The sequence below is a fragment of the Canis lupus genome, chromosome 2 (assembly GCF_011100685.1).
Source record: "Canis lupus familiaris isolate Mischka breed German Shepherd chromosome 2, alternate assembly UU_Cfam_GSD_1.0, whole genome shotgun sequence".
Classification (NCBI taxonomy): Eukaryota; Metazoa; Chordata; class Mammalia; order Carnivora; family Canidae; genus Canis; species Canis lupus.
Window position 1 is genome coordinate 51,896,511 of NC_049223.1, and position 27,803 is coordinate 51,924,313.

General features: G+C 44.0%; 1 long non-coding RNA gene across 4 annotated transcripts in view; it reads left to right on the plus strand.

Moving 5' to 3' along the window:
• The first annotated feature begins 15,497 nt into the window (after window positions 1-15,497).
• The window catches only part of LOC111092486, a 491,589-nt gene continuing 479,283 nt past the window's right edge, over window positions 15,498-27,803 (plus strand). For all 4 annotated transcript variants that reach the window (XR_005355617.1, XR_005355615.1, XR_005355616.1 and 1 more), the window contains exon 1: window positions 15,498-15,629. This is a non-coding gene — a long non-coding RNA (uncharacterized LOC111092486). The remainder of the gene's footprint in view (window positions 15,630-27,803) is intronic.

Genomic DNA, 27,803 nt, shown 5'->3' on the forward strand with positions numbered 1-27,803 from the left:
AAAATGCTTTCTTAACCTTTAAGTCCTACATAAGTAGGACTACATAAGTAGTAAAGAATGTATTACTCCTCTGATTAACCAAATCCAATGTCATGTAAATATCACGCTCAGGAAATTGTCTCCTGCCCCAGAGACGTTGAAAAGGTGTATTACTTTTCTTTTTCAAGAACGGTTTGATGGCTCAGTTAAGGCCATAGGATTTTGTCATTTTCTGAGGCCATGCTATTTGCATATGATTTGCATGTGTTTGCATAATGGATTCAAAAGACTCACTGCAAGTGTAGAAGAGTAAAAGAAAATAAATGAATATGAGTGACCTTCTGCCACAGCATTCAAATCAAATATTCAGGGCATAATACCCTGAAATATGAAATAGATTAAAATTTAAACTATTGCAAACAGATGGGAAGATAGGTTTTGGAGTTCAAAGGCAAGAATGAAACCCTTATTTGGTGCTGGGTTGTAAAGAATCACATGCTCTTAAAGGTCACCCCATCCAAATGATTTTCATGCCTGAACTCTTTCTTCCACACCCCCTTTGCTCCACCCCTTCCGTAGACAAAACACAGTACATTACCTCCCAGTCTATTCTGAAATCCCTCAGGTGATGGAAAACTTACTGTCCCCCGACAAATTGTTTTGGAAAATTTTGACCTAAACCATGAAAGCACTAAAGTCTTCCCTCTAACTAAACCTAAAACCATGAAAGCACTAAAGTCTTCCCTCTAACTTCCTTCCAATGATCCTCCTTTCCTTGGGGTCAACAGAACAAGGTCAAGCCCTCATCCATTTGCTGGTCCTTTAGCTATTTGGCAATAGTTATGATCTTGAAATCATCCCCTTCCTGGGTTAAAAACCTCAAGTTCCTCCAACTATGACAAGCATGCATGCATCATAGTCCCTAACAGTCTATTTGAATATTTTCTCAATCTCCCAAGAAAAGCAGGGACTTGAATTCGGGTTCTAGCTTTGCCACTAACTCATGTGCCTTTGGGAAGATCCTTCTGTGTCTTCATGTCCTCTCTGTAAAATGATGGAGTCAGATTCACTTACCTGTGTAAGGCACTTCTTCAACTAAAAATCCAGTTTGTCTGTTTCAAAACAGTGATTTCCATTTTACTTATGTAACTGATTGGTTTGAGCCCATAAAAATGCATTTACACTGCTATTTGTTGACAATGATTCTTATCCAGGTGGGTTTGTCCCTTCTTCTTAAACGTAAGACATAGAGAGGTTTGGCTGGAGTAATGGGCGTGATGATTGCTGCAGTCCTGATTAATTCACAGTGCCATTAAGGGACAGAACTGTCATCCCCTATTTTAAGAGCCGGTTCTTGCAGAGAGATGGAAAGAGAGAGGAGGTGAGAAAAGACGCCAGAAATTCATGTATTTCTACTGACCGGTAACCAGGTCAGTTACTGTTCCTTTATTTAACATGTTCTCATGCAGTTCGTCCCTTGGGTCAGCTGCCACCCCATGGGTGACTCCAGAGAACTGCCCACTTTCATGTCAGGGAGGCCCATGCCCTCACCATCTTGTGTTTCCATTTGATTATAGTCTGGGGAGTGACTTGGGATGGTAGGCTACCTTGTTTGGCTTGTCAAGCCCTTTCTTAGCTACAACCCAAAGGCTAATATGTCTTCGGAGGGTTTGCAAACCAGAATATTCTTTGTCATCCAAGTTTAGCAAAGAATAGATGTTTAATTTCCATTACCGTGTATGGGCACCGGTGGTATACAACTATCCTTTTTTTTTTCTCTTGTACATTTAGTTTTTGTTCTGCTTTTGGGTCATGCCTGCCCTTCCCCCTGGTTCCTCCCCCACCTCCAGGTGGTTGAATCTACTTGCATCTAAAATTCTACTTAAACTTGAATGTTCTAGTGCCTTTTGTGATCAGTTTTATGCCTTATCATTATATTTCTCCATATTTATTTATGTTACTAAACTATTAAGGTCAAGAGCAATGAAGTCTGGAAGCAAAGCCCTCTTTAAGTCATTGCCACCTCTCTGCCAGGGTTTCCTGGTGTACTGCCTTGTGGGCACGTTGGAGCAGAACCCTCAAGACTTCTTGTCATGCTCTTCACCATTGCCTTTCAGTTGGTGGCTCTTGTGAAGTCCCCCGGCTACACAGAGCAAGCAGTGCTCATGCCCCTTTCATACCTGGAGAGGAGACGTGGCTCTTCTTACATCCTGCTTGAGTTCAAGTTCATTTGTGTTGGTGGCTTCCCCGCACCACCCTTAGTCCTCTTGTTCCAGAACTGCCTATTTATCTGTGCTGTTGTTGATGACTCTGTTGTCGTTGCCGCCACCATCACCACCACTATTAACAAAGCAGGCACGTTATGTTCACGTGGCATGTGAAACTGAGTTCCTGGGACATCCCTTCTCCTCCACAAAATTACCCTCGGCCTTTTCACATCTCAGAACCCAGGCCTTCTTGGCCTTTGTACTCAGAGAAAGGACAAGTTCTTCCCCAATCCAGGGACAGTTTGCATTTCCTGTCCCAGGATTCACCCGTTTCTGAGATGAATGATATCAAGAGTAGCTACTCACTGGAATTATAACCACTTAAACTAGATTTAAATGTTATAGCATTTTAAGTTTATACTCATTTAAAAAACTGATGCTTTCAACTGGCATTTCCCCAAATCTAGGTTTCATTGTTATCTAGGTTTCATTGTCATCTAGTTACATATATATGGTTCTGGAAATATGTGTAACATATAAGAATATTTATCAAGTTTTAAATTCCAATTAACCATGAGGTTAGTGTCACTTACTAACTTATCTTTCATCCAGTATATTTTATAAAGGCATAAATGTTAAAGGCATCCTTAGGGTTTTTCTCTCAAGCTCTAAAAGAATATATTAACAGGTGCTGGGGTACAGGGACTAGAGAATAGGACTGGGATTTGGGATCCCCAGATAAATCCTTAAGTCTGAAATAAAGTGGTCTTAATATGGTACATTAATATCATCAATTTTAAAACTAAAAATAAGCCTTAAATTAATCTCATCCAACTCTGTCATTTGTTTAAAATTTAAGAATGTAAAAGAACAACATGACCCTGACATTCCCAGGATTGAGATTATTCATGTTATTATTAAACCATTTACTTTTTAGCCCTTCAGGAACATTTTTCACATCCTGTCTCTTGTCAGGCTTTTTACTCTGAGCATTGTATTAGACTGAGTTCCCTTAGGCCTTTCCAGTGAAGCATAGGAGGAAAGGATTTGCTGAACTTGCAGAGGCAAGAGGCAATTTCGGTAAATAGTGGGATGGCACCCTTTCTTCATTCTAGTGAACCCCAGGGAAGTCTCATGGTATGAGGGGAAGCATTTGTTGCAGGTGGGATGGTGGTAGCTTGAGGGGATCTTGGAGCTTTTGTTCATTCCCTGCACCAGGTGCAACATCGACTTCCTCATGGGAATAGGATTAGCAGCAGACAGGAGTTCAGCAGCTTTTATGGGTTTCCATCTTCAGACTCAGCTACTTCTGTGACTTCGGACAAGTCATTAGTCCCTCAGAATCTTGCCTTCTTCTCTAAAAGAGAAATAGTATCTGCCTTGCTTACTCACAAGCATGCTTATGGTAGAAGGGTAACCCATCAAGAACTATGGAGAATAATTTATTATGCTCCAACATGAGACATGTGTGGATGCCTAGTCTGGTTCACCCTCCCCTCCACCCCCCCAATTCAGTTTTCTGTTTCTAAGAAGCCAGTCCTTTGAAAGCAAAGTAAAGCTAGGGGCAAAACTCCTTTAAAGAAGACTCCTTCTTTAATAAAATAAATGAAAGGAAACTTTGCTAGAAAGGAGCCAGGTAAGTACTTGACCTGCATTATTTCAAATGTTTAGAACCATTTGTTGAGGTAGGTCCTATCCTAGGTGAGTAAACGGAGGCCACGGTAGTTTAGGGATATGCTCAAGGTCACAGTTCAGAATGTGGAGGATCCATGACTCCTAATCGACTCCATCGGATCCCAGAGTCACGATCTTGCACCTCACCACACTGGCTTTCCAGAAATTCCCTTGCTTGTAACAAAGAATTCCAGAAACCCAGCCATGTGGCAGGAAATTTGCACAGTGTATATGTCCCAGACACTCCGGTTCCAATTCGAGCCCTCCCAGTTTGCTGTTGTGTACAGAGATTCTTCTGGCACTTATTTGACAACCACATTTTCATAGGATGGAGAGGGTATTTGGAAGAGATGTCAGCCCTAGAAATTTAATCAGCTGGGCTGAAAGCAATCAAGATGCCATCTGGACAGACTCTGACTTCCTGCCCAGAAGATAAAGACATCTGGACCTAGTAAATGCCAAGGACATGCTGACTTGGTCCCCAGGCCTGTGGGCTGCTCCTTGTTTCACACAGATGCATTTTCTTAATTGTGCATAATCTACAGCCCTGAGCTGCTGCCAGGGCCGCTGAAGGCCCAATGCTATTGACCACTAAGGGCTTCCTTGCTCACAGCCAGTGACTACCGTGAGCTGCAGAGACTTTCCACTGCTAAGGAGATGGATTGCCTGCAAAGGCCACTGTAAATAGCCCTCTTTGCAGGAGCAGGAGGTGGCTGCCCCAGGCCCCATTGATGGTTGTGATTAGGCCACATCATGGCTGCGGATTGGTAAGTAGGGCCAAGGGGCAATATTTATACAAACAAAGAAGCTAATTAAGGGGGCTCACCAGGTTTGCTTACCCAATCTCTGCTTGCTGCTGCCATCTCCTGTGAAGGAAGCTGTCTCCAATCACAGGGGTTCTTGAGCAGTCAGCCTGCATGTGGGTGCCCTGGGTGGAGGACAAGGGCTTTGGGGAACAGCTGAGGAACTGGAAATAGGAGGTTAAGTTTCTGCAAAGAGAGCTTTTCTTGTGGCAACATCTGAACCCTAGCAAGTGTTTTGTAAACACATTTCTAGAGAAGGCTTGAATCTCACACACTAGCTTCTGTCTATTTTATTTGATTTTTTTAGATTTTGTTTATTTATTCATGAGAGACACAGAAGGAGAGGCAGAGACATAGGCAGAGGGAGAAGCAGGCTCCCTCTGGGGAGCCCAATGGGGGACTCGATTCCAGAACCCCAGGATCACGACCTGAGCCAAAGGCTGATGCTCAACCACTGAGCCACCCAGGTGCCCTGCTTCTGTCTATTTTAAAGCACAGCTCGGGGCTCCAATCAATGCCCAAAGCTACTGAGCTTGGCAGGGCTGGAACCAGCCTCTCTCCCCTTTTACTTTCCCCAGAGAGTCCCTATTTGTCCCAAATAGACACCCCAATTACACTCTAAACAGGTGTTTCTTAGGTCCTGCGTAGTTGGAACAAATTGAAGATTTTTGGTTTCGGGGGAAGATTTGCTCATCTGGGACGATTTGCATTTGGGAGCGCTTTATTTCAAAATAATGAAAAATATCGTATTTACAAGTGTTTACAAGTTACTATGAGCTGTGACCTATAAAACAAGACACAACCAATCCCAATCGTAGGAATTCATCAGTTCAGAGAGAGAGTTGGGTCACAGCCCTGCAGTCCCCCGGCCTGTGTGCTCAGGAAAAGGCCTCTTCATGCTTCTCCTTTGCTTCTCCCATGCGTGTGCTTCCTTCCTTGCGGGGCTCCCACTCCACTTCCCTTGCACCTCCTTTCTGAAAACCTTTTTCTTGTAACGTTTGTCTGTTTTGTTAGCATTCAGTTCTTGCTTCAGTTATTTTTATCTCTAACTTTAATTTCTCTTGGATTTTTATATTCCTTTTTTTTTTAATCTTTATTTATTTATGATAGTCACACAGAGAGAGAGAGAGAGAGAGAGAGAGAGGCAGAGACACAGGCAGAGGGAGAAGCAAGCTCCATGCACCGGGAGCCCGACGTGGGATTCGATCCCGGGTCTCCAGGATCGCGCCCTGGGCCAAAGGCAGGCGCCAAACCGCTGCGCCACCCAGGGATCCCTATATTCCTTTTTATTTTTGAGCCTCGTCTTTAGTTATGGCTGTTCATCATCCTAGCACCCCATTTACCCCTTACTCTTCGGAATGTTTTTTTCCCGTAGGATCATCCCGTGTTTTAGTCTCCAGAAGGCCCAGACAGCATCCATGTGTTTTCTCTCCATAGGAACCCATTCTTCTAAGACCTTGTGGGGTTGCCCAGATACCTGATTGAGTCAGCAGCCAGCATGGTCTTGGAGAACAGCTTTACAGCTCAGCTCTGAGCTTCCTCCACTTCCAAAGCTGGGTCCCAGTGGTCAGCTGAGCCTGGCCACTGGGTTGTGCCTGGCCAGAGGGAAGACAGGGAGTAGAGGGCCCTGAATACCTGAGATGCACCGTGCCCTGCAGCCCTGACAGGGACAACCGTGGTAGGCAGTTCACCTCCAAGATGGTACACATTTAGCTTTTGACCTTTTCTTTTTCAAATGAGATGCAAGCGTGTGGAACCTGTAGGGGAGAAAATAGGAAGCCAAGAACTAGTCTTGGGGCTTTCAAGAGGAGAAAGAAAATCCATTTTGTATTCCTGCATAAACAGATTGTGCTAAGATCTGCCATAAACATACATCAAGGTAGAGAAAAAAGCGTCTTTACATGGAGATATAATCAACAATGGCCAAGAATGGGAAAATTGCAAGTATAGCTTCAGGTCCAGCATAGTCCTCCTCTTTGGAACACAGTTTCTTTCCATTTCAGGACTATTAAGAAACAAACAACAACAACAAAAAAAAAAAAAAAAACAGGGAAGAAGAAAGAGGAAATTCTAAAACTTCCTTTTCACTTTCTAAATATACTTTCATTCATTTTAAAAAAATCTACCATAAAAATTGAAATTTGTTTCACTGATGAAATAGAAAGATTTATTTTAACAAAGGACTCCATTTATTTATCCATGACTGCACTGCACACACTTCTTTAAACTATAACAAAATCGAGTGCATATTTTTTGAAAACCTGGTTTTTCAAAATTTAACTGTACATATATCTGCTGTGTAAAGTGAGGCTGACTTGTAGCTTTGAAACATATGCACAGTAAGAATTCAAGAGCCAAAAATAAACCAAACAAATGACAAAAAAGAAATGTTTGTTTCATATTAGCATGAGCCAATAATGTCAGAGCCACCAATGGAATTGTCTTAGAGCTATCCCAAGCTGCGGTTTTCTGAGAAAGATAGCCTGAGCAGGGGCAGTGCAGTTTTGTAGGGTCTGGAGAAGTCAGCTGTGATATCGAAATGTGCTAATATGAATGTCTGAGCTAGCAGCACCGTTAAGACCGTGCAGGTTGCTCTGCACACGCTGATCAAGCATCAGGCTGTTTTTCTGCTGGAGACAGAAGAATGGAGGAATCTGGATACCTGAGGCTCTGGGTGCTTCCCAGGGCAGGAGGTGGCCCATTCCCAACCTAAAACTCTACCAGGAAAACCGCCTGTTCCAGAACAGATATGCCTTTTATTGATCTGTCACTTTCTTCTTTATACTTTCAATGGCAAAATTGAGATTGGAAGTATTTTTGTCTTTTAGGTGTTTTTTTTTTTTAATTATGACTTGGAGTGTCAACTTTTTATCACCTTCATGAAAAAGTTGAAAAAAAGTCATGAAAAAAATAATAATGATAACTAGCACATAGTGTTTATTATTGCCAGGTACTGTTTTAAGTACTTCACATACTTTTTTTTTTTTTTTCATTTAATTCTTATGACTACACTCTGCATAGTCATTTCTGGGTAAAGAAACACAAGGAAGCTAAATAAATTATTCAAGGTCATTTAGCAATGTGTACGAGACAGGGCTTGAACCTAAGGAGTCTGGCACCAGAGGTAAAACAGGAGAAGGAAGGTGACAGGGAAATCTGAAGAAGAGAAAAAAAGAAAAGAGACAACCATCAGAACAACTAGCTTTTCCCAAAGTTTTGAAGAAGATTTTAAGTCTGTTCTCTGTCCCCACAGCCCCACGTTCCCTTTGAAAAACCTCCCTTAGGACAGGATCCGAATTGAGACCAGTGCCCCTGAGAACAGAGGGATCCAGCTTTAGAAGTGGAGGGTTGTATACAGGAAAGGTTCTGGTGAAATTGAAAGACTGTCTAGCTACCATGTCTCCCTAGAACTTGAATCTACTGTCCCCTTGGGTTAGAAATGGAAAATACCCCTTTGGTCAGGGTGTCGTGCTCAAGAGCAGAGCAAGGTGGGGAAATACCAGTCTGCTGCTCTGTGACCCCCAGAACAGCTTCATTCCCTAGCCACTTTCGTGTCCTACATTCTCCCAGTCTCCCATGTCATCTCATTAAATGGAACCCCCATTGCTTAGGTGACCTCAATACATCATTCTGAACAACAGTGCCCAAGAGAAACAGTGGGAACCACGTAAATAAGACTGAATCCCTGATCTGATAGTATTTGTAGGTGGGGCTTTTGAGAAGTAATTAGGCCATGAGGGTAGAGCCCTTGTGATGTGATTTGTGCCCTGCTAAGAGACACAAGAGAGATGATCTCTCTCTCTCTCTGCCAAGTGAAAATAGAATAAGAAGGTAGCTGTCTCTAAACCAGGAAGAGGGCCCTCATCAGACACTGAATCTGTCAGCACCTTGACTTTAGGCTTTGCAGCCTCCAGAGCTATGAGAAGTGAATGTTTGTGGTTTAAACTAACCAGTTAGTTGATGGTATTCTGTTACAGCAAACAAAAACATATACATTAAAATATCAAAAACTAGGTGAAATTAATTTTTGTCATGTATTTTATTTAGTCCAGTAGATCAAAATAGTATATCGAATTCCATGCAATGTAAAAATCGTGGTAGTCAATGTAAAATATTAGCGAGATATTTACCTTTTATTTTTCATTATGTGTATTTCACACCTACACCACATCTCAATTTCACAGTACGTTTTCTTTGGAAATTCTCGGTCTGTTTTTAGGTATTAGAAAATTCATAGTTGAAAAGTCGGAGATTGACATATCCAAGTTGTTACAAGCATAATTGAAAGTTTTGCAGTAATTGAACATCAGCTTTTACAATTACGTGAATCAAAGAAAATAAAGCTGTTACTTTCTCATTTGCACTAGCCACACTTCAAGTGCTCAAGAAGTCCATGTGACTAGTATTGACTACTAGTAGTATTGGACAACGTAGTTCTAGAGGCTAGAGTACACGAAACTAAATAGCCATGGGTTAATCACTTCACGTTAAATGGTGACCTAAAACCGTCATTATTTACTGTTCTTCTCCTTGCTGGTCACAGTAGCACAGAAAAGGCTGGGAAGTTTGGTTTGGGGCTCCAGAGGGTATCTGATTCCTTCCTACACGGTATCCAGCCATTGGCAGTTATTTTGCAAATGTTAATCCTGCCATCTAGTGACCACTTTCTGAATGTCACATGGAAATTACCGTGTAGGAGATGCCATGCTGACCTCTGCATTGGCGCCCCTTCTGACAGCTCTGAGACTTTCTCCTGCTTGGAGAAGCCCTGTGACACTGTGCTCCTGATAGGTCATTACTGTGTTGCAGCTGCTGTAGTCATGCCTGGAGAATAAAAGCCGAATTGTCATGTCACGTCAATTTTATGTTGTCTCTTCCCCCACAACAGTAAAGTTCTTGGAGTATAATGAACATGGGTCAGGAGCATCCAGGGTGCCAAGTATTGTTATGGAAGGAGATGCCTCCTGTCCCCATAAGGACTAGAGTCCCCACTCTCCCTTTGATTGGGTTACAGTTCCTGAATCTTCTCTTTCCATATATGGGTCCCTTCTCAATTGCATTGTGAAATCTGTGAAGACAGGGTCTAGCTTACGTTTTATCCTTACTGTCTCGTTTGGTGTCTTTCCGACAGATGACAGCAGAGTGGATGGATGGATGGATGGATGGTAGGGATGTAAATCCACAGCTGTTTCTAGCACTCTTACCACATTTCCCCAGCTGGGGCCTCTTCCCTTTTCCACTCTCAGTATGAACATTTTCCCCCTTTCTTCAGTTCTCACTCTTCCCCTGCTTTCATTATATGCTCAGTACATACTTAGCCCATGACCCTGTCTTGGATTTTGAAAACACAGAGGTGAAGGTGGACTCTCCCTAACTTATGCCCACCAAACCTCCAAACCGACCTGCGCCTGTGCCTGAGTCTCCCTGGATTCAAGGCCATGACTTCTGACTGTGCTCTGAAGGCCCTGGCCCACTCCTTGGAATCACCTGTGAAGGTTTCCCAGCATCTGGGTCCGAACTCAGGAAATCTAATGTCATTTGTCTTGGGTGCAGGCTGGGCATCAAGCTTTTAAAATTATCCCCCAGCAACCCTAAATATCAGCCTGGATTGTGACCTGCTCTCTGCATGCTTCCCCTTTCAGCCTTCTCCAGCTTCAGCGGGCAACCTCACCCTCTTTTGCACTTCCGATTGTTTCTATTCTCTTGAATCATTTCCCAAAGCACACAGGATGCCCTGATGCCCTAAACTGTCCTGTTTAAAATAAGAACAAAAAAATCTTCCCCGGATCATCCCATATTCCCGGCAACTATCTGCTCTCTTTATTTACTTTCCAAGCCAAACACACTTCAAGAGTAAGTTGCCCACACAGGCTGTTTCTGCCTCATCAACCATTCACTCTCAAATCTCCTCCACACTGGCTTCTGTTCCCGAGTTGATGACCCTGTAATTCAAAAACACCTCTGTCAGCCCCCAAGACCCTGTGCTCTCCTATTTCTCTCTCAGGTTTTCCTTTCTGACCTCTCGCTGTTGAGAGTGCCTCAGGATGTGGTGCTCAGCTGTCTTTCTTTTTTTTACTCCATTTTTTATACTTTCCAGTCCCTGGGACCCAGGGTTTAGACACCTGCTTAGCCCATTCCATCAGTTCCATACCTGCGTGTCAAATCCTGATTTGGCCTGTCTCTCCCTTAGGTGTGTGATAGGCATCCGGGATTACACATTCCAAACCCAATCTTGATGCCTCTCTATCTCCTCTTATTGTGATTCCCATTGTGTCAGTTTCCTGTGGCTTTTGTAACAAATGACTATAGTCAGATTGGTTTAAAGCAGCACAAGTTTATAGTCTCACAATCCCGGAGGCCAGAAATCGAAAATCAGTTTCACTGGGCTGAAATCAAGGTGTCAGCAGGACCACAGCTCTTCTGGAGGCTTTAGAGGTGAATCTGTTTCTTGGCCCTCCCATTTTCTGATGGCTTCCAGCATTCCTTGGTGCATTAGTGAAGGTTTTTCAGAGAAATGGAATCAATAGTGTGTATGAGGTTTTATTAGAAGGAACTGGCAGGGCGCCTGGGTGGCTCCCTTGGTTGAGCATTTGCCTTCAGCTTGCGTCAAGGTCTCAGGTTCCTGGGATCAAGCCCTGCGATGGGCTCCCTGCTCAGTGAGGAGTCTGCTTCTCCCTCTCCCTCTGCCCCCTGGTTCCTGCCCTCTCTCTTGCTCATGCTCTCTCTCATAAATAAATACATTTTAAAAAGAAGAAGAAGGAACTGGTCTATGCAAATATGGAGGGTGAGTAGTTACAAGATCTGCGAGTAGATACTCAGGAGGATCAGTGGTGTAAGTTCTAGTCTGAGGGCAGAAGACTAATGTCTTAGCTCCCATCAGTCAGGCTGGAGGAATTCCCTCTAAGCCTTTTTGTTCTACTCGAGTCTTCAATTGATTGGGTGAGGCTCACCCACATTAGGGAAGCAATCGGTTTCACTCAGTCTTGAGATTCAACCAGAAACACCGTCAGAGACACACCCACAATGATGTTTGACCAAATGTCTGGGCAACCTGTGGCCCAGTTAAGTTGACACACAGAATTAACCATCATAGTTGGCTTGTGATCTCATCACTCCAATCTTCAAGGCCAGCATCTTCAAATCTCTTGTGGTTCCAGAAGTTCATATTGCCTTTTCCTCTGTGTGTTTGTATCTTTTGATCTCTCTCTTATGAGGGAGGATACGTGCGTTATAAGGATACATGTGATTACATGTGATTGCACTTAGGGCCCACCCAGATAATCCAGAATAATTTCCTGTTCTTAAGATCCTTAAATACCTGCAGGGGCTCCTGGGTGGCTCAGCAGTTGAGCGTCTGCCTTTGGCTTAGGTCATGAGCCCAGGGTCCTGGGATAAATAAATAAAATTTAAAAAATTAATCATACATGAAAATATCCTTTTTCCAGGTAAGATAGCATTTACAAATTTCAAACATTAGAACATGGATATCTTTGGTGGAACATTATTCAACCCACTACGGTAATCTAGCAAAGGGCACTTTATTTTTTAATTTTTAAAAAGATTTTTATTTGTTTATTAATGAAAGACACAGAGAGAGGCAGAGACATAGGCAGAGGGAGAAGCAGGCTCCCTGTGAGAAGCCCAGTGGAAGACTTGATCCCAGGACCCTGGGATCATGAGCTGAAGGCAGATGCTCAACCACTGAGCCGCCCAGGCATCCTGCAAAGGGCACTTTAATCCACTCAGTTACTTAAACCAGAACTTTGGGACTTTGTCATGTATTCTCCCCAACTGCATCTAATATGTCAACATCTCCCATTATGTTCTTTCTACTAAATAATCTTTAATCTGCTCAGCTCTTTCCATCTCCTCTACTACCAACCCAATACAAAACATAAAGTTTTTCCTGGACCATTTTAAAGGTATGCTAGTCAGTTGTAATCTCATTTGTACAGTTACTTGTTGAGTATCTGTCTCCAGTCACTAATTTGTAAGTTCTATGAATGCAGGATCTTGTACATGTTTTGATCACCATTGCATTTTAGACTCCAGCATAGTGCTTGGGATAGATTAGGTGCTTGATAAATACTGCATGTGTGAATAGATGGATGCCACATTTCCTACCGTGGAGGAGCTCCTGATCTGACAAAGGAACCACTCAATGGCTTTTGACTTAAATGACTGTATTTGTTTATTTAGACTATTTGTGTTGAGAGCCATCGATATGCCTGACAATTTAGTAGGCTCAAAGAATTCACTAGTTAACAAATTATGTAAAACTTCTTGTGCTTAAGGAACTTTGCATTTTAGTGTGGGGAAAGACAGGTAGGAAATGTAATAAAAGTATAATAAATGCATTTAATGTGTGTAAATGTGCTTATATATAACATTAGAAAGTGATAGATGATATGAAAAAAAGAGTTTAAGTGGAATTTGTATGTGCTCATAATTTTAAACAGGGTAGAGCTTTCTTTGAAGTTGATATTTGAAAATAAGCCTGAAGGAGCTGAGGAGGTGAGTTGTTAATATATCTGGGGAAGAGATTTTCAGGCAGAGGGAACCATATTTGAGGGAGTCTCTGAGGCAGGAGTGGTCTTGGTCAAGTTCCAGGCGGATGAGGAGGCCGGTGTGTCTGTACTGAGAGAGGCTGAGAGGAGGAGGAGAGGTGAGGGCCCAGAGGCCATTGGGGCCACATGCTAGAGGACCTTGTAAAGCAGTGGAAGGACTTTAGCTTTTCGTCTGAGAAGGGGAGCTATCACAGGGCTTCCAGTGGATAAGGGACACTGCTATTAGACTTAACATTTTATTTATCTGTTTATTTACTTTTGCTGCTCACATATTTTTTTCTCCAAGTTTTATTTTTTAAGATTTCTATTTACTTATTCATGAGAGACACACAGAGAGAGAGGCAGAGACACAGGCAGAGGGAGAAGCAGGTTCCATGCAGGGAGCCCGACATGGGACTTGATCCCGGGTCTCCAGGATCACACCCTGGGCTGAAGACGGCGCTAAACTGATGAGCCGCCTGGGCTGCCCTCCAAGTTTTTATTTAAATTCCAGCATACAGTGTAGTATTAGTTTCAGGGGTAGAATTTAGTGATTCATCACTTACAAAACTATCGCTCTGGCTGCTGCGTGGGCTGTAGGTGAGCAAGGATGGAAACAAGGACCCTGGGGGTTATTTCGGTAATCAAGGTGAAAGATAATGACGACTTGGGCCAGGGTGATAGATAGCAGCAGCAGTGGTGAGAAATGGACAGAAACAGATACATTGAGAAAATAAGGCCCACACGATTTCCTGGTAGCCTGGATGTTGGCGGGACGGTGGAGGAGATGGGTGTCAAAAATGACACCAAAGTTTTTGGTCTGAGCAACTGGAAGCTAGACTAAATTCAGTGTTTTGTCTGGGAACTCCTGCCCCAAACATCTTAATTCCCTAAAGTCACTGGAACAGCTCGACAGCCCTGCACTTTCCAGACAGCTGCACGGAGCTGTCATCCATCCTTCCCTGGAGAGTGTCTGATCCCTTCCCTAAGCTTCTGTCCCACTGCTCTTTCTCTGGCATCTGTGCCTGGGGGCCGGGGTCAGCTTGCCATCAGCACGATGCTCGGCTGCATTCCAGCCCTGCCAGGCTGTCCCGGTGTGGCCCGGGCCCTCCTGGGGGGGGGGGGGGGGTTGGTCCAACCCTGCCGCGGTCTTTGGACTCTCGCCTTTATGTTCACACCCAAGGCTCTAGGAGGTCGGCCTGATTATTACTTGGCTCGGAAAAGGTTCTCCTTGTTCTGATCCAGCGCAGGTGAGGTTCTTCAGTAGCCCCTGAAGCTCCGTTGGCCCAGGTGCCAATTTAAGTCAAGTATGCCCTCTTTACCCAACTTCTTCCTGCATTTTTAAAAATATTCTCATTGACGGGGGGCTGCGGGCTAGTTTATAGGGCAGGCTCAGTGAAAAGCCCACCCCCTTAAGAAGCTATAGCTGCTGGGGCGCCCGGGGGCTCAGCGGTGGAGCGGCTGCCTTGGGCCCGGGGCGTGACCCTGGGCCTGCTTCTCCCTCCACCTGTGTCTCTGTGTCTCTCTCTAGGTCTACCACGAATAAATAAATAAAATCTTAAAAAAAAAAAAAAAAAAAAGCAGCAGCTACAGTGGTCAAGCAGGCTCCTCTCCCCCCCCTCCCCCCCGCGTGGGGGCGCCTGTCGGCTGCTATCCCCTCGGGGCGTGTGAGCGAGGCGGTGGCGAGGATGGGGGTCTAAGGCCGGGTGGTGACCCAGCCCCTCACCCCAGCTAAGCCTCCCAAGCGAGGAGCCCGCAGGGGTCAAGCATCTCGGGTTCCTCTCCCCGCGAGACACGGGAGCGTCACGGTTTCCCCCACTTTTCAGTTGCCGAGCGGCTCCCGGTGCGCGCACAGGTGTCCTCGAGCCTACAGGGGTGCACGTGCTCGGGGAGCCGCCCCCGCGGGGCTTGCATTTAACCGACCCCCAACTAACCGCCTGGAGCAGCGTTCGAATCGCCAGCATGCCCTGGGCCCACCCCGCCCGAACCTCAGGGCTCCCCGAACACTCCCCGGGGCCCTGCTCCCGAGGGCCCAGCCCTCCCGCACCCGGTGCCCGGTGACAAGGCGCAGGCTCGGGAGGCCGCGTGAAGCTCCCAGAAGGCTCCTCGGGTATGCAAATAAACCGGAAGTGCAGCGTGCGTGCATGCGTGCAGAGGAGCTGGAGATGGCGAACACGCTGGGTAGGCCGAGAAGCTCCCAGAAGGCTCCTCGGGTATGCAAATGAACCGGAAGTGCAGCGTGCGTGGGTTGGTGCGTGCGTGCGGCAGAGGCGGGCTGCGTCCCTCAGGGCGTTCGAAGTTGTGTGGGTGCAACTCGCTGCTCCTGAGGGGGGCGGCGGGGACGTCTCCGGTCCCCTCCCACGGCCGCCGGCACACGCGGCAGTGTCCTCGCCGGCGCGACACCTAAGTTCACACCTCCTGTGAGTGCCCCTAATTAGGGGGCCCCGGGAGGGCCGGGACCCAGCCGGGTGCACGGGCTGCCCCTTCCCTTCTAGAACCGCCGCCGCCGCCGCCGAGTTTCGGGCGCGCTGGTTCCACACTGCGAACCTGCGTCTGGCCCAGTGGGTCCTTGCCGCGTCGGCAGATGAAAGCACGAGAAGGTGATTTCCCTGCGCTTGGAAATCAGCGGCAGCTGAAGCCTTCATGAAGCCTTTGCTGCACCGTGTGTTGCTTGGACCTGGTGGGGGCGGGGCGCGGGGGGGTGTCGGTGGGATTTATTTAGGGACTGTGAGCCTCGGGGCCCCCATTTCCTCCAGATGCCGCCCGGGGGGAGGTGATGGCCAAGTCCTCTGGGAACGTGAGGGGGAGGAAGCACCCCCTAGCTCTTGCCCAGGAGAACCCCGCTGGGTTTTTTTTTCTTGGGGAGGGGGGTGCATCCGGGGTTCTCTGGTATAAATCCTTGAGTTGTGGGCTGTCCTTTGATACACACACACGCCCTGCACTTACTGTGGGCCAGGAGCCGTTCTAGGGGCTAGCACGTGTTGACCTTAATTCATACGTTACTAAGTACGTTAAGAACGAAAATCGAAATCTCACAAGAGTATGCATTGTGTTTTTTTGTGGCTATATATATATTTTTTAAAAAGTAATTATGTATCTGTGAGAGGGGGGGAAACTTCTGGAAGGGTATCCCCCAAAATGGTATAGTGGTTACCCTTCAGGAGACCGAGAGACTTCCCGACTGAGGAACTACGGTGTTTGGGAAGGAGACTTTTCATTCAGTATTTCACTCAGAGCGGTCGTTCCGTTTGGATTATTATTATTATTATTATTATTATTTTATTTTTTAAAGATTTTACTTATTCATGAGAGACTGAGAGAGAGAGGGGCAAGACACAGGCAGAGGGAGAAGGGGCTCCTCACAGGAAGCCCGACGCAGGGCTCGATCCCAGGACCCTAGGATCACACCCCGGGCTGAAGGCGACGCTAAACCGCTGCGCCACTGGAGCTGACCCGTTTGAATTATTTTTACCCGTGTGTGGTGTATTGGTGTTTCCGTTAAAAACACACCGCATTTATTTATTATTTATTTATTTATTTTTAAATATTTTTTTCTTTATTTATTTATGATAGTCCCACAGAGAGAGAGAGAGAGAGGCAGAGACATAGGCAGAGGGAGAAGCAGGCTCCATGCAGGGAGCCCGACGCAGGACTCGATCTCAGGCCTCCAGGATCAGCCCTGGGCTGAAAGCGGCGCTGAGCCACCCGGGCTGCCCACATACCCCATTTATTTTGAAGAAGGAAGTGAACTTTTGCAGTTCAGATAGCGTTGTGGATAAGATGCTAGGGCTGACGCCTGGCGGTGGACACGTCCAAAGTAATGTAATGGACGGAGCACCTGGGGCAGGATGCAGGGGGCAGTGGTGGAGGAGGATGGAACTTGTTGTCCTGGGGACTACCCAGTAGCTGGAATATCAGATTGGAAGGAGAATTGGAAATAGTAGTGAAAGTTCACTTGACCTGTGCAATTTTGCACCTGAAACTCCACTGCAAATGTATATATACATCACTCTAATTCCAAGACGGTCTCAGCCTCCAAAGTCAGCCTCACTTTCTCTTACAACTAGACTCAACCCCAGGTGGTGAAAACCTATGATGTGATTGTTATCAGCGGTGTAGACAGTCACCTGGTCCTTAATAGTATATGGACATTGATCTTCTAGTGTGATGCAGAGTCCGAGGCAAATGAGAGCCAACCCTGCCACTGAGGAGCCCACAGTCCCAGAGACAACACATGCCCCATGAACTCTGACGGAGACTCTAGTGTGATAAGTCCTGCCAGAGGAATAGATAGAGGGTTATAAGATTTTCAGGGAAGAAAAGGGTTATATTCGTCAGGAGGCAATGGGGTGGTTTACAGAGTACTCTGCTTGCCATTTTGGATTTTGATAGAGGCAAGGGAGGACAGTGGCTTAGAGAGTGAAGTGTGTTTAGGAAACGGGTAAGGAAGTTTGGTTGAAATGCTCTGGCGTTTGAAAGGAAGTGGTAGGGGGAGGGTCAGCTGGCAGACGGTCTTGAGTTCCAATTTGGTCAGTAGTGGGGAACATTTAATTGTGAGCGCAGGAGGGTCAGGACTTGAGGCCCTCAGGATCTAGCAGAATCTAGCAGCACAGTGGAAGTGAAGCTTTGAAGGAGCTGGGCCTGGCAGGTGGGTTTTCAGGCTCCAGGATTAGTTGTCCAGCTGAGAGCTAATGAAAGCCCAGGAGGAGGAAAGGGGAAGAAGAGATATTCATGGTAAATTTAGCAAAGGGAACAGAAGTGATGGCTGAAGTGGGTGTCAGAGGAGAGGAAGCAGTTGGTGAAGTTTTGAGACTGGTTGGCTAAGAAGGGAGAGATGGCATGACTGGATTTGGTGGCAACTAAGGAAGAGGTTGAGTCCGTGCAGGGTGTTTTGGGGGTCCTTGAACCCAACATATAGACATTTGAGAATGGAATTCATGAGTAAAGCTGAAGATTCTGGGGGGAGCTCTGTGGTGGGAGTAGTTGGAGCCCAGATGCTACATGATCTTTGCAGTGAGAGGTTTTTGAAAAAGGAAAAAAGATCATCAAGCAAGATAAGCCTAAGAGGAGACAACAGTGAGGAGAGGGTGCATGCAACAGAATCGTAGCTATGGCAGCTTAATACAGGGGTTTGTGATAACACCTGCTGCTCACCGAGGGTTCAGGAAGGTGAGGTGAGAAAGGCCATTGTTTATGGCAGCAGAGTGGTCAGTCGTTCATGACTTTTAAGAAAACTGATTTTAGAAAGTTGAGTGAAGGAAGCCAAAGGTTTCCAAAGCATAGATTGCGAATTTCAGGGCCTTAGGATGAAATTGCAATCCAAAGAGGTAATTTACATGTTCCTCAATATTTTAAAAAAATCGAATAAATTGCTGCTGTTTCAATATTATTAGCTTTCATATAAAAATTCCAAATTCCAAACCTAAGCGATGTGGCCACCCTGGGCCCCCATTCCTCTCAGATGGGATATTGGCTGGAGACCCTGAATCAGGGGAGTACGGGAGGTGGGGGCTGCCCATACCAATTTGCCTGAGATGCACTCAGCCTCATGCTCACATACTTGCTGCCTGGTTGCATTTTTGGTTAAATCATGTGGAAGTGGTAAGGAAATAAAGGTCATTTAGTCTTTCAAATAGACTGTTGCTTTCAAAGTTTGGCGATGATATGCAGAACAGCAGGAGACTGGTAAGACAGGGTGCTGTGGAAGGGAGAATGGGTGTGTTAGGGCCCATATGGTGTTACTCAGGAGGAAGTACTTAAATAGAGAATGGTAGACCGAAGAGGCAAGGGAAGAAGTAATTGATAAAACCAAAATTAAATGGTGGGAGCTGAGGAAGAAGCAGTTTGAAAAGGAAAGAAACCTTTCTGCTTTTGAAATAGAATCAAGAGAGAAATGGCAAGCAGGGTGGGGGGGCCACTTGTGAGGCACAGGAGGAAATAGCAGAAGAGCTAAGATTGATGTTCTGTGTGGGTGTGCTCATAAAATGGGGCTGGGGTCAGAGCGGGACCAAGCATGGGTGGGAAGGATTCTGGGAGGAGGGCTATAATTTGGCAACCTTCAAGTGGCTTTTTTTTTTTTTTTTTGTAAGATTCAGAAAAATATTCTGGGTTACCTGTGTTGCTCAGTAGGTTAAGCATCTGCCTTTGGCTCATGTCATGATCTCAGGGTCCTGGTATTGAGCACCCTGTCAGGCTCCCTGCTCAGCGGGGAGTGGGGAGTCTGCTTCTCTGTCTGCTCCTTCCTCCTGCCCATGCTCTCTCTCTCTCAGGTAAGTAAATAAAATCTTAAGATTATATATATATATATATATATATAATCTTATATCTTAAGTTTTTAAGTAATCTCTCACTCAACCTAGGGCTTGAACTCACAACCCTGAGATCAAGAGTCACGTGCTCTACCAACTGAGCCAGCCAATTGCCCCTCAAATGGATATTCTTCAAGTATTTGTTTGATAGTCATTTTGTAATGGCAGGAGAAGCTGATTTTCTCTTTAGAAATTGCAGACCTGGGGATCCCTGGGTGGCGCAGCGGTTTGGTGCCTGCCTTTGGCCCAGGGCGCGATCCTGGGGACCCAGGATCGAGTCCCACGTCGGGCTCCTGGTGCATGGAGCCTGCTTCTCCCTCTGCCTGTGCTTCTGCCTGTCTCTCTCTCTCTGTGTGACTATCATAAATAAATAAAAATAAAAAAATTGCAGACCTATGTTTATATTTAAAAATTAGAGTTTATTTTGTATTTTGAATATAGTACAACATTTAGACTTTGACATTGCCTTTCCACCTCACATATTTTTTGTAGTGGTGGGTACTCTCATTTACAAAGTTTAGGAAAAACTACATAAATAGTCATCAAGTTTTGTTCAAGATGTATTTAAGATTTTTTCCTGTCCATCATGGTAGCAAAACATTTCTCATTTTCCTGTAGTTCCCACTTTCTCTGACTCTTTTTTTTTTTTTGATAATTTTTTTTTGAACCAGACAACTCATAGAAGTCTTAACTGAGTGTTTCAAATTGAGATAATAATGTGATTCACTTGTTATTGTTACTGATACATAATACTACACCTCGCATTCTGAAGTTTCTGCATTTTGTGGGCCCCTCAGTGCTGACCGTGGCTATTCTGTCAGCGGATCTCAAGATTGTGGAAAAGGTGGGACTAATGTGGGGTGATTTTAAATATACACATTGGTGGGAGCCAGGAGTGGGCTTACATTTGGTCAGTGTGTGAAGAATATTTTATGGAGAGCTGAGTTCACTGGCAGCACCCTGGGAAATTTTTTCCCATGTTGGTTTAGTGGTCCTATTTAATAAACTGAAAATTGTAGGTGCTTGGATGGCCCACTCCTTTGTATGGATTTGGGTAGGGTTTAGGTTGCAATGTGGAATTCATTTGCTGTTGGCATATAGAGGATGTGAAAGTAGATCTATTCAAGACAGACAAAAGGACCAGTAAGCCTCAGAGGAGGACTTGCTGGTTTGTGGCAGAGGAACATAAGGAGAGGCCAACAGGGCGAGCAACGAAATGGTGGATTTTGCAGGCTCATGCCAGGCCTAGGGATTCAGAGTCGAGTATGCCCCAATGGTGGTGTCTTGGAGTCAGAAGGGGAGGAGAAGAAGGAGAGGAAGCTCTCCTCAGATTTCAGACTTCTAGACATTTTGTGAAATATTCGTTCTAGTGAAATATCTTCAGAGTTTTAAAAATACAGCCCTATAAAAATGATAATTTAAACAATGCTTCTCTATGAATTACTTGGAGGGCTATCACTGCGAGCTTCATGTGACTGGACACACATCCTATTTCCAAATTATCTCTGGTCTGATATGAACATCCACATTGTACATTTGTGGCAACCTTCCACAGAATAGATTTCTTATGTGACAGAGCATGACATAATCACTTTCATTTCAGTTTTTCTATCCATCATAACTGAGTAGCATTGGTCACTCATACGTGCTGGGAGGAGTGACCTATGTGGATATTGTTAAGTCTCATTAAAATGTTTTAGTTAGCATTCATGGAGGGAAGGATCAACATTAGCATCATTAGGGCAGCCCCAGTGGCACAGCGGTTTAGCGCCCCCTGCAGCCTGGGGCGTGATCCTGGAGACCCTGGATCAAGTCCCACGTCAGGCTCTCTGTATGATGCCTGCTTCTCCCTCTGCCTGTGTCTCTGCCTCTCTCTCTCTCTCTCTCTCTCTCTGAATAAATAAATAAAATCTTAAAAACAAAACAAAAACAAAAACAAAAAACCATTAGCATCATTATGATGTTGGACATCACTCCACCTTCTTCCCTTATTTTAAATGGTCACAGGGTGAGAGTACAGTGGGGTAGGCCAGATGGTCTCTAAAATATTTCCCTTTTTATTTTTTATTTATTTATTTGTATATTTTTTATTGGAGTTTGATTTGCCAACATATAGTATAACACCCCGTGCTCATCCCGTCAAGTGCCCCCCAGTGCCCGTCACCCAGTTACCCCGTCCCCCTGCCCACCTCCCCTTCCACTACCCCTTGTTCGTTTCCCAGAGTTAGGAGTCTCTCATGTTCTGTCTCCTCTGATATTTCCCACTCATTTTCTCTCCTTTCGCCTTTAATCCCTTTCACTATTTTTAATATTCCCCATACGAGTGAAACCATATAATGTTTGTCCTTCTCTGGTTGAGTTATTTCACTCAGCATGATACTCTCCAGTTTCATCCACGTTGAAGTAAATGGTGATTATTCATCGTTTCTAATAGCTGAGTAATATTCCATTGTATATATAGACCACATCTTTATCCATTCATCTTTCAATGGACACCGAGGCTCCTTCCACAGTTTGGCTGTTGTGGACATTTCCCTTTTTATTTTATTTTATTTTTTTTGTTTTTTTTTTTTTTTCATTTCCCTTTTTAAATGTCAGACAACATGACCATAAGCTAGGATGGTATTCAGGATTGAGTTTGTGCTAAAAGATAAACTGAGGCATATTAAAATGTTTGCTTGAGTAAATAGGGGTTCTGATTGGGCAGAAATGACACTAGAGTAGTTAGGAGACAGAGGGCAAGACTTTCAAAGAGAAGACTGGGAAGCAAGCAAAGGAATGATTCAACTGGCTGTGGCTTAAGCAGTTGCCTAGCTTGGGAATCTTCATTGGCTGTTTGTGATTGCTTGTCCTTAGGTTTCAGTTTCTTAACCTTGAGGCGGCATTGATGGGCTTAGGTTTTGGTTTGCTTACTAAGCTACTAAGGCATTAAAGCCACCTCAGTCTAATGGCTTCCTTGTTTAATTAATTTAACATATGTGACCAGAATAAGTTGTATAAAGTTCTCAGGTTAGAGTTCGTGTTTGTTTGGTTTGTATTAGGAGAGCTAGGCCATTTGTAGCACCGCCTCAAAAAACTCTACTGAATTCCAGGAAGATCATTATTACATGTTTAAAACTTCTTAGAGCTAGAATACATTTATAGGCTGAATACAGTAGAGCTGTTTAGAGAACACAGGGAGGCCTTGTATTATCTATCAGTGCATAAGATATATTCTTATTTTGCAGGATTTAGGTCATGGTGTACTTTAGATGATGCCAGAGCTTATGGTTTCCATTCTGTTGTTTTCCCATGTGTTATAAGATGATCTTTTGTCCAGAATCTGGCATCCAGGACTCATGAATGGGGTGTCTTTCCTGAAATGGTCCCATTCTCACCCCTTGTAGGAAATAAAACTTTTGCAGAGAAATTCTTAAGGAGTGTTGCAGGTCCCCACTGTTGCAGTTTTATCTCTTTTCCTGGTCTTTAAGTCAGTCTCTAAGAACCGTCCTGCTGTTGACCACTGTTGTATACCATGGGACTTCATGGGGGAACTCTGGGAAAAGGAGAACCTCGCGGACTCCACCTGGATGGCCCTTTCCAGGGACCAGAATCCCACCTCTTACATCAGTATATTAATCTTCTCCACAGAAAGATCATCTGCTGCTCTTATATTGGGTACATAATGAATTTCTTCATTGGATGTCTGCAATTTTAACTTTGTAGCCTGGCTTTCTTTCTGTGTGTTTCCTCTGGGCGCTTTTGTTTTGGAACATGGCTGCACTTACCAAGGGTCATAAGATGTAGCTGATGAACTCTGATTTCCTGATGCTTAGCTACCGAGTTCCCCCAAAATTCATTCCTTGTGAATTTAGTAAAACATTTCCCAGAATATTCCAATATTATCCTTTTTTTTTTTTTCCCCTCTTGATTGATCTTGCTATGGCTATAAATTTTTTTTTTTCTTGTCAAGTATCTATTTTCTACCTCAGTATCTGCTCCTATTTTGTCTGGAAAATAGTTGGCTAGTTTTAATTTGTTAGGGATCTGCTTCACCCTGGTACCAGGAGATTACAGTAGCTAATGATAACTAAGAGGTAATAATAAAGCATTTATTAAACATCCCTGTGGACAAGGTATTGTGTCATGCACTTTACACAGATCATCTATAATCTTTAATGCTAGGTATTATTCAGCGATTTTGCTGTGAAGATGTAAAAGTTCAGAAAGGTCACGTGCCTTGCCTTGGGCCATACAACTACCATTGGCTGACCAGGAATTTGGAAGCAGCTGATTGCCAAGCCCTTGAGCTTTCCATTATACCATACTGTCTTTTCACAAGGACTTGAGGGTTTTTGTTTGAGTTAAAGGATTTGATTTCTCCTGTCTCCAGCGTTTTCCTGTCCTTCCAGTCTCACTCATTTGCTCCTCATGTCTTCTCCATTTTCTGTCAGAACATAATCCTCCTATTTAAAAATTTTTTTTTTTTAATTTTTATTCAGAGAGAGAGAGGCAGACACAGGCGGAGGGAGAAGCAGGCTCCATGCAGAGAGCCTGATGTGGTGGATCCGGGTCTCCAGGATCACGCCCTGGACTACAGGCAGCGCTAAACCGCTAAGCTACCCGGGCTGCCCTAATCCTCCTATTGTAAACCTCCATCAAACACAAATTCCTCTTCAAAGCTGAAACTCAGTAAAACCTACCCAGTTTTGATTAACCTGTCCCATTGCAGGTGTTCTGGTTATCCCTTGTCTCTGGACAAGGTCTGAGAGCACAATTTCATCCTTAAATATAGTACTTAATTAATAAATAATTATTAACTTAAAAAATTTTAATTCCAGTATAGTTAACATACAGTGTTATGTTACTTTCATATGTACAACATAGGGATTCAGCAATTCTGTACATTACTCAGTGCTCATCAGGGTAAGTGTACTCTTCATGCCCTTCACCTGTTTTCACCAGCCCCCACCCACCTCCCCTGTGGCAACCATCAGTTTGTTCTCTTTAGTTAAGAGTCTGGTTTTTGGTTTGTCTCTCAAATTTTACGTATGAGTGAAATTATACATACTGTCTTTTTCTGACTTATTTCACCTAACATTAGATCCTCTAGATCTATTTATGTTGTTGCAGATCTTAAGATTTCATTCTTTTTATGGCTGGGTACTATTACATTGTGTGTGTGTGTGTGCGTGTATAATATATCTTTATTCATTCATCTCTCAGTGAATTTGTATTTTTGTATTCTTTGGGTAAATATCCAGTAGTGGAATAACTGAGTCATATGATAATTCAATTTTTTATTTCTTGAGGAACCCTCATACTGTTTTCCACAGTGGCTACACCACTTTGCATTCCCAACCAATGGTGCAAGAGAAGTTTTTTTCCCCTCTACATCCTTACCAACATTTGCTGTTTCTTTTGTTTTTGAAAACACTAACTTTTAAAAACAGGAGTTACATGGTTTTTAATGATTTCTAGCTAATAATCAAAAAATACAAGGCAGCTTAAAATAGCATATGTAACACTGTGCTAGATCTTTTATGTACATTAATACTTTTTCCCTATTAAAAAAAAACCTATGAGATAAAAGAAAAAACCCTATGAGATAAGGATTATTTTTTTTCCAAGTTCAAATACTGAGAAGGGAGCAGGCTCAATCAAATTAATGCCTCCTTTCTCTAATAACCAAGCTCTTTCTCCCACACTTACCTACCTCTTTACTGAATTGTTTACAATATTTATTGCTGTATACCTCTGTTATATTAGTGTTTGGAGATTAGCATTAATATTAGAATTTGCTCTGTGTTTCCTGGTAGAAGAGAAATTTAGATAAATAGATATATGGGCAGACGTAGGAAGATTGGCACAGATTGAAAGGAGAAAAGCTTATGTTAATAAGATATACATATTCTTAAACATTTAAACAAAAATTTTAAATGATAAATTTGACAGTTTTTCACTACAAATTGTAATTCAATGAAAAATAGTTGAAGTTGCTGTAATTGAATTCCAAAATGTTTTTAAATGTTTTGAAAGTGGATTATTTCAAACACTGAATCCAGTCTCCCCACCTCTGCCCCCTCGATAACAGGTCCTACATGCCATTCTGAAGGTGATCTCATTCATTGCAGAAAAACCCAGTGATCAAAAGGCCCCTTCTCTGTGTGTACGATACAGTAATCCTCCTCTCTCTATTCCATTGTTCGTGTCGGTGTATTTTTTGTCTCCACCTTTGTATTATAGACTCCTTGGGAGTGAAGACTCCCCTCTTCTTAATCTCTCCTGTCTTTTCAGGAAACTGATCAGGATCAGGCCCCCCTGTAAGCTCACAGATTAGTGGCAGACAATCACACGTGTTTTGAGGCCATGGAAAGAGACATTCATGAGTAAACAGGGGAAATAAGGCAACATGGGTGCCTGGTGGGAGAGACTGGTTGTGTAAGAGCATAACCAGCTCTGTAGTCTCACTGTCTGCATGCAGGACCTCTTGTTTGTAGTTTGGTAACCTCAGCTATGGAGATCCCAGCACTTAATGTCCTTACCCCTCCCTCCATCACAGATGGGGACACAGGTGGGGTCACAAGGCATCAGTGATCTGCCATGATATCAGGTTGGGGTGGATGTGCAGGCAGATATTTGTTTTTAAACAACCAGACAGGCTGTCTCCTGAGATCTGACCAAAACTGGAACTTGGAGGAGATTCAGCTGGCTTTGGTTCAGACCAGACAAAGTAAAACAATGCTAACAGCCAGGGGAAGGAGTCTCAAGACCCTGCCGGAAATGCTTACTCACCTTCAGCCTGATGTCCCTTAAGTCTAAGCATAAGTATGCCAGTAGCCTTTGAGTCCTTGTGCATTCCCTCACTGCACAGAACCATGGATCCTCTTTCTTCTATGGGGTGGGATAATGGTTGCAAATTTATAAATAATAACATTAAGTGATACTGTAGCTATGTTGTTAGAAATGACAGAAGCATATTCACTATATGGAAGATTCTTAGGTTATGGGAAATAGTCTCAACTTCTTAAATCCTAACACTGCTCTTTATTGAGTATTAACCATGACCAGAATGTTAGGCACATATAATTATGTGGACTCAGGTGGGTGAAGAAGGTAATGTCTCTAAGAAGAAAATAAAGTGGAGTGGAGAACTGTCAAGGATGTTGTCCATATTTGTTAATACTTTGGAAGCAGGTGGTCTGCTAAGTCTAGTGACAGCCCACCATGGCACCTTCGGACCTGATGCCTCATTGCATGGGCTTTATACAGTGCCCTTTTGGGTCAGGGCATAAGAGGTAGCTTGAAGCATAGCCGCCACGCTAATTTCATGGCTTTCGGTCTCTCTGTCTTTCACTCTCACGCACACACACGCATACGCGCATGCGTGCACACACACACATTTTTATGAGGCAGGGCAAGATGGAACGCAAAATGTGGTTTAACTTTCAGAACTTTAAATGAGAGCCACTTTGTTAGTGAAAAGCAAACAAACTGGCCACAGGGTCAGCATGCTCTGGAATGCAGAATTGTTTGTCGCCAGTCAAACAGCCGCCTGATGTTGGGTTTACATAATGTTTCAGCAAACTGAAACAATGAGGACATTTACCATTAACTCTAGGCCTGAACCATAAAATCAGAATAGGGAAGATCAGGGTCACTAACTCTGATCCTTAAGACCTTAAATGCACAGCTTTACCCAGGGCAAAATAGCTACTTAGACCAAGTCGTACAAATTTATTAAATGCCTAATATTTTGCCAAAGACTCTGTGGATAGGAAGATGCAAAGGTGAAGCCCTTTCAGAAGGCATGTGTTCCAGGACTGCAGTGAGATCTAGCTGGCAGGCAGAAAACTAGTAATGGTAGGGTGCCACTGTTAAAGTGATTTTCTTTTTAGCCAAAATGCCCTGTGTGAGTATAAACAGAAGAGAGTGTTAAGTTCACCTATGGAACAGTCAGAAAAGTTTTCCAGGGGAGATAGCATTTTAATTGAAACTTCAAAGAAGAGTAGTTTGCCAGGACAACAAACTAGAAGTGATGGGGTCGGCATGGTGGGTGTAAAGATAAATAAGTGTATGGTGTGAGGAGCATGGACATTCCAGAAACTACTAAAAATAACTTAGTGGTATCATATGTGAGGTGGAGAGTGGCAGGAGATGGAGGTAGGAGAGTGGTAGTCTGAATAAGAAGGGTCTTATGTGTGCATCAGGCTAAGTGCTTACATTTAATCCTGGGCAAGGAGGAATGCCAGTGAAATATTTTGAGCTGAGGTAATGATTTTGCCATGTTTGTGTCATAGATCAGTG